Consider the following 14,032-nt stretch of genomic DNA (forward strand, 5'->3'; position numbering starts at 1 on the left):
TCTACTTCTCACACCCTATACCAAAATAAGGTCAAAATGGGTACAAGATTTACACATAAAGAATGATAACATAGTCAAATTAATAGACCAAAAATACAATAACAATCTGATCTATGGAAAAGGGATAAATTTATGGCCAAACAGGAATTAGAACACATTATAAACTACAAAATGAATGATGTTAAATACACTAAATTAAAAGGGTTTTGCACTAATAAGACCAATGCTACCATAATTAGATGAAAAGCAGAAAGCTTCACAACCAGAAATTCTGACAAAGGTCTCATTTTTTAATTATATAGAAAATTACATCAAATTTATAAGATCACAATGTATTCCCCAATTGACAAATGGTCAAAGGATATGAACAGACAGTTTTCAAATGAAGAAATTATAGCTATCTATAATCATATGAAAAAAATGCTCCAAATCACTATTGATTATAGAAGTGCAAATTAAAACAACAATGAGCTATATTCTCCTACCTATTAGATTAGCCCAGATGAGAAAAATGGAAGATGATCAATGCTGGAGAGGTTGTGGGTATATTGGGACATTTTGATGCCTTGCTGATGGAGTTGTGAATGGATCCAGCCTTTCTGGAGATCAATATGGAACCATGCCCAAAGACAAATAAAACTTTTCATACTCTTTTTTACAATTGCAGGACTACATCCAGAAGAAGTTGTAAAAAATGGTAAAAGTCCTACATGTTCCAAAATATTCATAGCAGCACTTTTAGTAGTGGCAAAAAATTAAGAATTGAAGGGATGCCCATGAATTTGGGAATGGCTAATGAATACTATGGAATATTATTGGTTGATAAGAAACTATAACTGCTCAGACTCTAGAAAAGCATGAAATGACATATGGGACCTGATGCTGAGTGAAAGTAGAGCCAAGAGAACAATGTACACATCAATAACATTATGAGATGAACAACCTTGATGGAAGTAACTCCTCACGACAGACCAGAGAGCTAGGACAACTGTATTTGACTGCTTATAAACTATGTTATCCCCAACTAAAGGAAGAAAAACAAAACAAAGCACGTAGAAAAAAACCCTTCCAAATATAATGAACACTTTAAAATTATCTCTTATGCATCTCTCCTTTAATCCTAATTCCCCATGCCAAAAATTACTAATTTATATATATATATATATATATATATATATATATATATATATATATATATATATATATTTATCTATATCTATCTATATATCTATATCATATATATACATGTATATATATGCATATATATATATGTATATGTATATATATATATATATATATGTAAAGTCCAAACCTGACTATTCCCTGCTGAGGGGAGAGGGGGTTGGGAAATTTTGTAAATTGTAAATATGCATGTAAAAATGGATGGGAATTAAATAATTAATTAATAATAAAAGAGAAGGGAGTGGCGGAGGGGAGGATGATGTAGGTGATAAAGGACAGGATAGATCATGGGAGAGGGTAGTCAGATGCAACACATTTTCTTTGTTACTTTTTACAAGGTAGTGGGATTGTGCGCTGTCCAGAAACTTGAGGCTGGGTGGTTGCTGGGTCTCTCAGGTAGAATATAGTCTTGGGTCAGTCCACTGTGTGACTTGGTTGCCCCGTAGCACACTTTTGAATAGGGATATAGTGAAAGGAGAGAGGAAAATATAATAAATTATAGTGGGGGAGGAATGAATGGAGGGAATTACAATCAGCTCAGCAACTGGAAAAATATGAAAGTAACTCTTCTGATGGATATATGGTAAAGAATGCAACTCAACACAGAGACAGATTGTATCTGAACTGAGCTGATTGTATCTGAACACAAACAGAAGCACATTTTTTGTCTTTCACTTTTTTCTCATGAGTTTTTTATTATTTTCGTGGGAGATTAGAGGGGTTATATTTATTTTAGCAATGTGTAAATAAATAAAAATTTAAAAAATTAAAAAAAGAAATAACCTTATTTTCCCAGATACCTCAGTTAAGGAGGGCTGTAGTATATTAGGGGAAGAAGGTGGGAGAGTACTTAGAAGCATTGTACATAAATAGATTTGGAAGTGATCTTGTCCCAATTCATATTTTAGTTAAAGAGTGTTTTACCATCATATTAGTGACAGGAGATAGTGTATCCTATACTTTGGTTGATGAAGACTGTAAGGTCTGTTTGGCTTGTTATAGAGATAGAGCGAGAGATTGTACTTCATGGGACTATACATGAAAATATCGTGAAGAGATTTTATTTTGCTTGGTGCATTGGCTACTATTGGAGGGAGTGTGTTTGGGGAGGGTGGGATAAATGGTTCATTAAATGATTTGACTATGCATGATGCTTTGTCTCAGGATGATTGTCTATAGAGATTATTTTTTAATTCTTTTATTTATTTTGAGTTTTACAATTTTCCCCCTAATCTTTCTTCCTCCCCTCCCCACCACAGAAGGCAATTTGTCAGTCTTCACAATGTTTCCAGGGTATACACTGATCTAAGTTGAATGTGATCGGAGAGTAATCATATTCCTAAGGAAGAAAAATGAAGCATGAGAGATAGCAGAATTACATACTAAGATAATGGATTTTTTGCCAGCTAAATTAAAGGTAATTGTCTTTGGGTTTTTTTTTTAAACTTCACAATTCTTTTTATGGATCCAGATAGTATTCTCCATCACACATACCCCAAAATTGTGCCTGATTGTTGCACTGATGGAATGCGCAAGTCCATCACTGCTGGTCATCATCCCCATGTTGTTGTTAGCATGCACAATGCTTTTCTGGTTCTGCTCATCTCGTTCAGCTTCAGTTCATGCAAATCCTTCCAGGCTTACCTGAATTCCCATCCCTCATGGTCTATTTTTTTTGCAAGTGAACTTTAATTTATTATTACAATGACTTTGTTATAAAAGTAACCAACCCCCCCCAAAAAATGAGAAACCTCAAGAATAGAGAGAGAGAGAGAGAGAGAGAGAGAGAGAGAGAGAGAGAGAATTTATTTCAGTCTGCGTTCAGAGTCCAATGGCTCCGTCTCTGGGGTAAGTTGCTTTCTTTATTATAAGCCCACCAGAAAAGTTGCTTCAATATTTTTCCCACAGTTGCTATTACTAGATGTACCTCCACTCTATTCCTCCCCACTCTCACTTACTATACTCTCTCTCTCTCTCTCCTTTCATTCTGGCCTGTCCAAAAGTATGCTGTATCTGAGTACCCTCTCCCTCAATCTTCCCTCTCTTCTATCACCTATTCCCTCCTCCCTCCCCCCTTCCCCCTTATCCCATCCTTTCCTTCTCATTTTTCTCTAGGGTAAGAAATATTTCATCACCCTATTAAGTGTGTAGGTTATTTCCTCTCTGAGCCATTGCTGATGAGAATGAAGGCTCACTCATTCCCCCTTGCCTTCTCCCTTTCCACTCTACTGAAAAAGCTTTTTCTCGACTCTTATTTGAAATTTATTAGCTTCTTCTTCATCTCCTTTTCCTTCCTCCCAGTACTTTCATTTATCACCCTTTGAATCCATTTTAGCATACTATACCATTATATTCCAATCCTTTTTGTGTCCTGTATATATATGATCCTTCTACCAGCTCTTATAAATGAGAATGGTCATAAGAGTTATCAATATCTTCTTCCCATGTAGAAATACAAACACTTCAATATCATTAAGTTCCTCATAGTTAGTCCTTATCATCCACCCTCTCTATGGTTCACCAGAGTCCTGTAATTGGAGATCACACTTTCTGTTCAGTTCTGGTTGTTTCAATAGGAAACTTTGAAAGTCCTCTGTTTCACTGAAAATCCATCTTTTTCCCTGAAAGAGGAAGTTAAGTTTTGCTAGGTAGTTGATTCTCGGTTGTAAACCAAGATCTTTAGTTTTCTGGAATTTCGTATTCCAATCCCTGTGATCCCATAATGTAGATGCTGCCAGATCCTGTATAATCTTGACTGTGGAGCCTTGGTAGTTGAATTGTTTGTTTCTGGCAGCTTTTAGAATTTTCTCTTTGATTTGGGAGTTTTGGAATTTTGCTATAATATTCCTGGAACATTTTCTTTTGGGATCTCTTTCAGGAGGTGACCTGTGACTTCCCTCCATTACCATTTTACTCTCTGTTTCTAGGATCTTAGGGCAATTTTGCTGCATTATTTCTTGAAAAATGAAGTCTAGGCTCTTCTGATCATGACTTTCAGATAGCCCAATAATTTTTAAATTATTTCTTCTAGATCTATTTGTGAAGTTGGTTAGTTTTCCAATGAGATATTTTACATTTTCTTCTAATTTTTGCCTTTTTTGGAAGAGTTTTATTTCTTCCTGCTTTCTTGCAAAGTCATCAGGTTCTTTTAGTTCCATTCTGCATTTGAAGGAGTTATTTTCTTCAGAGACCTTTATCTCCTTTTCCAGCTGGCCAACTTTGCTTTTTTAAGGTGTTCTTCTCCTCATTTGCCTTTTGTTTTTCTATTTCTGTTGAGCCTAAACTTGTTTTAAACATATTATTTTCTTCAGTATTTTTTTTTTGCATTTCATTCCCCAAGCTGTTGCTTTGGCTTTCATGATTTATCTGCATTGCTCTTATTTCTCCTTCCAATTTTTCCTCCACTTCCCTTAAATGCTATTCAAAGTCTTTTTTTAAGCTCATCCATATTCTGAGTTCATTTTCTATTTCTCTTGGAGAATTTGGATTTGAAAGCTTCAATTTTTTCATCATCTGAGTATGTGTTTTGATCTTCCATGGGACTAAAGTAATTCTCTATGGTCAGATTCTTCTTGTTCTGTTGTTTACTCATTTTCTCAGTCCAAGACCAATTTACAGCACTTCCAAGGCTTTGTTTCTTTGGGAGGGAGCACCCTCACTCCTCCAAGGACCTTCACTCCTCCAAGGTAATATGCTTTCTTATTTGTGTTTTGATATGTAGATGACCACCTCACTTCCCTCTGCCCTGGAGTTGTAAGGAGGGTCCTGTTTGGCTACTTAGTATTCAAGCGAACTACAACCTGTATATGAGTGTGGGCTAGCAGCAGAGTCGTGTCCTGAGGGACAGCAGAGAAATTGTTGCCGTCTTCCCTGACCCACTATGCTATGGAGGTGCAGGCTGCTTTCTCCACATTCTGACTGCATATTCTGGAGCCTGTGCTCCTTACTCCACACATATTCTGGTGTAGCAGAATTCTCTCCCCACCCCTTCAAGCTGTTCTGGGGCTGTTCTGTGACCTGGGCTTTTTCCCAATTCCCGGTCTCAGTAAAATACACCTTTCTTATGAAACCTCCAAGTTATCTTGGACTGGGAAAATGTATCACTCAGTATTTCTGTGGGTTCTGTCCCTCTATATTTTAACTAGAGTAATAATTTGTTGGCTTTTGGAGTTTTGGGGGGAAGGAGTTCCTGGGAACTACTGCCTTCATGCCACCATCTTGTCTCTGCCCATAGAGAGCTTCTTGAGGAGCTATAATATAAATTCAATATATTGTGATGTGGGAAAAAAGAGAGTATTTTCTACTGATATATCAAAACTAAGAGCTTTACCTTTGACTTTAAAGAATTGCTTCTCAGGGATATTGGTCTCTTGAGAATGTCTATACATTACAGTTGTGAGCTAGATGGAACAGTGGATAGATTCTTGGTAATGAAATTAAGAAAACTCATTTTCTTATTTTAAATCTAACTTCAGACACTTTACTAACTTATTGATACTAGACAACTGACACTATTTCTCTTAGTTCCTTATCTGAAATATGAGCTGGAGAATATCTTTGACAAGAAAACCCCAAATAGGCTTATAATGAGTCAGAAATGATTGAATATCAATAACAGCTTACACTGGTATTAGTCATAAATTTTTATCTTTGGTAGTTTGTAAATTATTATGAATAATATGATACTTTTTGGTTATTCTTATTTGATTTTATTACTTCATTGTAATATTTGAAGTCTTAGAAATTTCAACAATTGCCATTAGAGCAAGTGTGTATGACTTAATAGATATTCTAAAAACCATGAATACTTTTCTTTAAGTCATACCTCTCCACCTATTTAAATGTTACTTAAGAGACCAAGGCAAACCTGACAATCTCCTAAGGAACATTTTAAGATGATAAATTTTAAAAGACCATTATATGTAGAAATGTCCTTCAGTTAAGAATATTGTGTCAGTTATCTACTAGCTCCCATTGCATTCTCCTTCCTTAATCAAAGGATTTATTGCCCGAAAATGGTCTTCAATTCAAATTTAACCCACTCCATGTTATGCAGGCTTCATTATGTTTGTTCATCCTAACTCAGTTGCACATTGTAATGCTCACAACTCTGATGCTACAAGTACCCACTGATATTCTTTTTCAATATCGATACTTATAAAATTACTTTATCCAATCATTACTCTCTCACATTCCATGTATCCTACATGTATTTTTAAATTAAAAAAAAACTTAATGCAATGGGATTAAGTTATTTGCTCAAGTTCACATAGGTAAGTAATTATTAAGTGTCTGAGGCAGGATTTGAACTCAGGTCCTCCTGACTTCCAGATGAGTGCTCTATTCACTGTGCCACCTAGCTGCTCCTTTTTAATTTAAAAAAATTATATCATGAATGGTTTTTCATATCATGTTTGGTGGTTTTTTCCTTTCTGTGATTTCCAAATAACATTCTCTCTTAAAGTTTTCATCCCTGACCTAGTTTTACTTTCTCCTTTGCCAGACTTAATCTATTCAGCATTAATTAATTTTACCTTTGCTTTCAAATCCTCTGATCCCTTTTCCTATAACACATTATGTCACAATAATTTCAGTCACTTTTTTTTCACATGGTCCTCAATCTATATGCTCTCTTCTCATTTCTACTGTTTTGCTGTTGTATCCTCCTGGTTTAATCTGACATGTCATATTGCCACTTGAGATTTTCTTGGCAAAATTACATGGGTGGTTTACCATTTCCTTCTGTAGCTTATTTTACAAAGCAGGAAATTAGATGAGCAAGGTTATAAGATTTGCCCAGTGACAAACAACTCAAGTCTGAGCCCAGATTTGAACTCAGGAAGATCTGTCTTCCTGATTCCAATTTTAGAACTCTGATCCTATTACCTTATTTTTATTAAAGGTTTAAGTTAAAAGTTATTCCTTATGGGGTGGTGAGATGGTGCAATGGATAGACCACTGGCCCTGGAGTCAGGAGTACCTGAATTCAAATCCAGCCTCAGACACTTAATAATTATCTAGCTGTGTGGCCTTGGGAAAGCCACTTAATCCCATTGCCTTGCGAAAATCTAAAAAAAAAAAAAGTTATTCCTTAAATGGGCACTTTTCTGATCCCTCAGAAGCTTTTTTATTCTGAAGTTACCAAGTAACTGCTTTGTGTATATTTTACATATGTTAATGCTTTCTGACTCATTTTGCATTGATTATACCTTAGTGGAATACAAGCTCCTTCAGCAGCAGTCTGTCTTATTATTATTTTTGTATTCCCCTGTGTCTAGATCCTAATACGTGCTTTGTTGTTGAGTGTTTTATTTTTAACGTATGCTTCTTAAAATTACCTGTGAATGTTATTTCTATAATTATAAAGAAAATTACATTATCAGATTTGAAGTGGAAGACACCTCAGATATTTAATAGAAATTATTACTGATGAAGAAACTCCTAAAAAAGTTAAATAATTCTTACCCAGAAACTGGATTCTAATAATGTTATTTAATAATATAAATTTCTACCTCATTTAGTCTGTCATTACTAAATGTCAATTCCATGTCTATTAATAGAGTTAATTATAAAAGATTGCATATGACTTTATAAAATAACTTTTATTTCAATTATTCTATAAATTCAACCTTTAATTTTTTGATTTACATGAACATATTATTAAATAAAAATGGGTTATTACATAGAAATATTAATTTCTCTAAATATCACTTAAAGTTATTCTCTACTAACTATACCCAGATATATAAATTTTGCCTCATTTGATTTTAATTTTAAGACTAAATTAAACAATTTGTGTTTACTAATCTCAGCAATGGGGAAAGTTAGAGATATAATTATATGTGTATTTATACATACACATGTTTGTATGCATAGGTATATATGTGTGTGCTGCTTTACATGTACCATATGTTTATATGATGTATGTGACTTGAAACATGTATACTTCTATGTGTGTATACATATATGTATGTGTGTGTGTGTGTGTGTGTGTGTGTGTGTGTGACTAGAGAACTTGGTATTTTGATTTAGTGGAAAAATTGATGGATTTAGTAATAGGGTTTATACATTGTCTTAAACAATTGCTAGCAATGTAATTTTTATCATCATACAGGCTAAATGATATTATTGTACTACTTATTTGATGGTATTCAAGAAAAAGTTACAGAAAACAGGACATGAAAAGCAATCTCATTTACAATTTACATTTACAACATTGTGAGATATGTGAGATGATCAGTCTTGATGGAAGCAGCTCCTCTCAGCAGTACAGAGAGCTAGGATAACCCCTTTTAGACTGACTCTGGACAATATCCCCATCCAGAGGAAGAAAAACATAAGAAAACAAAAGAAAAAAATCCTTCAGAATCTGATGAACCCTATAAAAATCATCTCTTGATTCTAATTCCTCATACTGAAAGTGACTAGTCTGTAAAAATATTTATCAAAAATATGTATGTACAATGTTAATCTGACTGCCACTAAGTGGAGGAGGGTTGGAGTGAAGGGTGATTTAAAAATATACATATACATATGGATGAAAAAAATATGCTACTCAAAAATAGAAAGAAAATAAAGAAATCGCAAAAGTTGACTTGACGAGCCTTTGTATAAAAATAATTTATACAACATATTCAAAATTTGTGACTCACTTATCTTGAAGACCTCTAAGGAGGAAAACAAAATACTTTCCAATATAGTCAATGAGTATATGAAGTAATTTGCAAAACTGAAAGTGTCATATAAAAAGTAATCTACTTTTAGTGACATTCAAAATCACATATTTGAATTATATAGCTCTGTCTGGGATTATACTTTTCACAGTTATCCTTTGTTCTCTCTAATGGATTTATTTTGTATGTTTTGCAGACCATTCTCCAAGTCTTTCAATGTGAAGAAAAAATTACTTTTGAAATCAGTGGGAAACCTATGTTCTTCATGGACAAAACAATAAGTTAAAGTTGCTGAAGCATTTGGTTCAAAAGAAAACACATGTAGGGAATTCTCAATAAGAAATAATGGTTTAGATTCATTAAATAATGCTGTTTTCAGTGAAGTAAATTACTTATGAATTGATTGATGGCTCTAATGTTTGAAATAATTTAAAATTACATTTAGATGAATCAAAATGTCACATTTTATGCATAAATGCAAGGCAATGAATCTGTAAAAAGAAAAACAATGATTGAAAATTAAAACAAACAGGGTGGCTAGGTGGCACAGTGCATACATAGATCACCGGCCCTGGAGTCAGGAGTACCTGAATTCAAATCCGGCCTCAGATACTTAATAATTACCTAGCTGTGTGACCTTGGGCAAGTCACTTAACCCAATTTACCTTGCAAAATCCTAAAAAACAAAAAAAGAAAATTAAAAGAAACAAAGATGAAGACCATTATTACATGACTGAAATTCTAAAATATTGAAACCAAATTGAGAAAGAAAATATAATTTCAGGAAAGAAATAACTAAAAAAATAATTTCTTTGAGAATATGTAGATAAGATTTCTGATTAAGGAAAACAAAGATTTAATTCCATATTGAATTATGTTTATACCACATTACTGTTGCTGTTAATCAGTGAGAAAAAGTGAATTTATGAATTAAAAACTTTTGGGATGAGGAATACAGAAATTCATATATCCAATTCATATAATAACAATTAATTGACCAAAAATACTATGACTTGTTCCTTTAGTCACCCTGCTTGATGCACCCACTAACGTTGAATTTTCATACTGAATATTTTCAGGGACATGAGAATGATTGAATATAGTAATATTAAAAAATAATATTACATTGTATTGATGATTGGTTTCCTCAGAGAGGAAATAATAAATCTAATCATAGACATAGTTCCCTGTCACTTTTCTACATCCAACTAACTCCCTATTGGTTCAGCAAACAACCCTAATCAAGTTCAAGTTAACAATGTAAAAAAGAAGGATAAAATTCAGAATATAAATGCTAAATATCTACACTCATTAGAGAGTGGTGATGGAATTTCAGTTTCCTGAATTTTTTATGTGTCAGCTTATTACAATAAGTTAAGGCTACAGAATAAATTGTTTGGAATAACCATGGCTTGTGTCTTTTCTCTTTCTCAATTTAATATAAAGGTAAATATGGGGGTTTTTGCTCTCCCTTCCTCAATTTTGGTATGTAGTGGTGTACTTAGGACACAATTTTTCATGAAGTTCCCATTTCTCTTTTCATCATGATGCATATCTTCCAAGGAATAAAACGTCAAACTCTTCAGTACTTGAGCTAAGTACTCTGATTTCTCTAATTTTTTTAAATTTATTTTATTGCCTAGATATCATGCTTTTCATCATTCTTTTTCTTTTAGGTTTTTGTAAGGCAAACAGGGTTAAGTGGTTTGCACAAGACTACACAGCTAGGCAATTATTAAGTGTTTGAGGCCAGATTTGAACTCAGGTACTCCTGACTCCAGGGCCGGTGCTTTATCCACTGTGCCACCTAGCTGTCCCTACCTTTCTTCATTCTTAGTGATTTCTGAAATGGATGATATCTATATCACTTTAAAGAAATGATTAAAACAGTGTATTTTAATTATCATCTGTATTATTGCCTCTTTATTCCAAAATTTCTCAGGAATTTTCAAAATTAAATTTCTCTTTACTTTGGCATCCCTGACTTTACTTTTTAAAATGCCATGTATTATTTCAGATAAATAAATTGAATAAACCAGAAATAAACAAACTAAGAAAAAAGTCTCCAGAGCCAGATGGACTTAAAAGTGAATTCAATCAAGCATTTAAGAAAAAATTAAATCCATTAAATCCAATTCTAAATAACTTTTTGAAAAAAATAGGTAAAAATTTCTTCCAAACTCCTTTTATGATTTCAACAAAGTGCTGATAGCTAAAACAGAATGAATCAAAATAAAGAAAATTAAAGACTAATCTCTCTAATCCATATTGATGCAAAAATTTTATACATTATTTTAGCAAAGAGATGACAGCAAATTAGTACAATGATGATAAAAGTTGCTCACATAGGATTTATACCAGATACAGAGGTAATTTGATATTAGGAAAAAATCAGCATAATTGAATTTAGGAATAACAAAATTAACAGATTATTACATCAATAAATTTGAAATATTCTTTGACAAAATACAGCACTCACTATTAAAACATTAGAAAAATAGGAAAAAATTTACTTAAAATGGTGAAAAATATCAATCTAAAACTGTCAACACATATATTTAGTGACAATGAAACATTTGCAATAAGATCAGAGGTGAAACATGAATTTTCCTTATCAATACAATCAGTCACAATCACCAAAACCAAATCAATATAATTCAATATTGTGCTATTAATGTCACCCTTAGCAATAAAAGAAAAAGAATATTAAATGAATTAGAACTGGCAGTGAGGAAACACAACATTCTTTGTAGCTGATACAAAGGCATGCTTAGAGATTCCTAGAAAATCATCTAAAATATATATCAAACAACTAATAACTTTAGCAAAGTAACAGGAGATAAAATAAGTCCACACAATCAGCATTATTTTTTGTATAACCAACAAAACCCAATACCAAGTAATAGACAGCGAAATTTCACTTAAAGTAACTGTAGAAAATGTAAAATCCTTGGCAGTCTACTTCCACTATACAAACTCAGTTACTAAACACTTTTCACACAATTAGAGAGTGATATAAAAATGAATTTGAAAAATGTCAGCTACTCATGCATTTATTTAATATAATCTTATAGTAGAATGAGTTTATATAATAAAAATAATTATTCTCAAAAATTAAATGATTTATTCATGGACCCACCATTCAAACTACCAAAAACTATTTTACAGAGCTAAATAAATAGTCATAAAAATCATTTAGTGTATCAAATGTTCAAGAATATCAAAGAAAACAATGAAAAAATTCAAAGGAATTTGGTCTAGCCATACCAGTTCTAAAGTTATATTATAAAGAAAAAGTCATCAAAGAAACAGACTAGGGAAATAGAATAATTACAAAAGAAATCATAGAAAATGACTCTTGTAATCTACTCTTTAATAAACTCAAAGACTATAAGTCTGTGATAAGAAGTCAGTATTTGACAGAAACTGCTGGAAAAACTGGAAAACACTTTGGTAAAACCTAGGCAGAGGCCAACATCTCCCACCCTATATACCAAGATAAATATTTTAGAATTTAGGCATAAAAAGTACTATCATAAACCAAGACAATTAGGAGGATAGATAATAGCCAATTTTTCAGATGTTTGGAGATGGAAGGACTTTAGGACAAGACTGGTGGTAGAAAATAAAACTGATAATTTCAGCTTCAGGAAATTAAAAAATATTGCACAAATAACATCAATGCAACCAAAATTAAGTGGAATGCAGAAAACCTGGAACCAATTTTCACAGCTCATGTTTCAAATAAATGACTGATTTATCAAACTGAGTGAAATATATAAGATTACAAGTCATTCTACAATTGATAATTGGTCAAACAATATGAACAATCAATTTTCAGTTGAAGAAACTAAAGTCATCTTCAGTTATATGAAAAAAATGGTCTGAAACATTATTGATTTTTTAAAAATAATGCACATTAAAATAACTGAGATGTCATTTCACACTTAAAAAATATTGAGTGTTGCAGAAGACATGGGAAAACTGAGCCATTAAAGAATTAGTGGTGAAGTAATTAACTCACCCAACTATTCTGGGCAACAATTTGGAACTATGCATACCATTTAATCCAACAATGCCAGTACAATGTCTTTATCCTAAAGATGTCACTAAAAAGAGAAGAGACCCATTTATACAAGAATATTTCTAGCAGATTTTTCTTTTGTGGCAAAGAATAGGAAATTGAAGGAATATCCATCAAGTGGTTAATGACTGACAAGTTATGGTATATGAATGATATGGATTACTGCTGTTTTGTAAGAAATCTTGAGCAGTAACAATTCAGAAAAGTATACAAAGAACTGATATTGAATGAATTTAGCAGCACCAGGAAGGCATTATTAACATTAATTGCAACATTGAGACAAATCAACTATGATGAATATAGCTATTCTCCACAGTATAGTCATCAAAAACAATACTGAAAGACCTGACACCCACATACAGAGAAAAAACAAGGTATTCAGAATGAAGAGTAAATCATAATAGGATCTCTTTTTCAAACTTCTTTTATATTTTTTCTTTTATTCTAATGGTTTTCTCCTTTAATTCTAACTCTTCTTCTATAGCTTGACTAATATGTAAATATCTTAAACAAGATTGTACTTGAACAAACTTGATCAAATTATTCCCTGCTGTATTAGTAGGAGAAAAGGAAATGTGGTAGAAAATTTAAATCTCAAAAGCTTGCAAAAGAATGAATGGAGAAAAATATTTTCTCATGTAATTGTAAAATAGGTTATAGTTAATATAAATGCCATCACTGTCTAGCAAGAGATAATTTTAATTTAATTAAACTTCATTTCATGTATATAGTTACTTCTTTTCTTTTTTCTTTTGTTTTATGTAAGGTGGTGGGGTTAAGTGACTTGTCCAAGGTCACACAGGCAGGTTATTATCAATTATCTGATGCTTGATTTAGACTCAGGTTCTCCTGATTCCAAGACAGTGTGCTAACTACTGTGTCACCTAGTAAACCCCTATGTCTTTTATTAAATATACATATTTTATTTATTTTCCAATTATATGAAATAGTAGTTTCTAACAATCATTGTTGCAAGGTTTTGAATTTTATAATTTCCCTCCTCTCTCCCTCCTTTCCCTCTCCCTTCAGTAGGATAGAAAGCAATCTGATATTCTTTACATTTTTCCGTGATATGCATTTATCAAAATTGAAT

This window comes from Macrotis lagotis, chromosome 6 (genome assembly GCF_037893015.1).
Source record: "Macrotis lagotis isolate mMagLag1 chromosome 6, bilby.v1.9.chrom.fasta, whole genome shotgun sequence".
Classification (NCBI taxonomy): domain Eukaryota; kingdom Metazoa; phylum Chordata; class Mammalia; order Peramelemorphia; family Peramelidae; genus Macrotis; species Macrotis lagotis.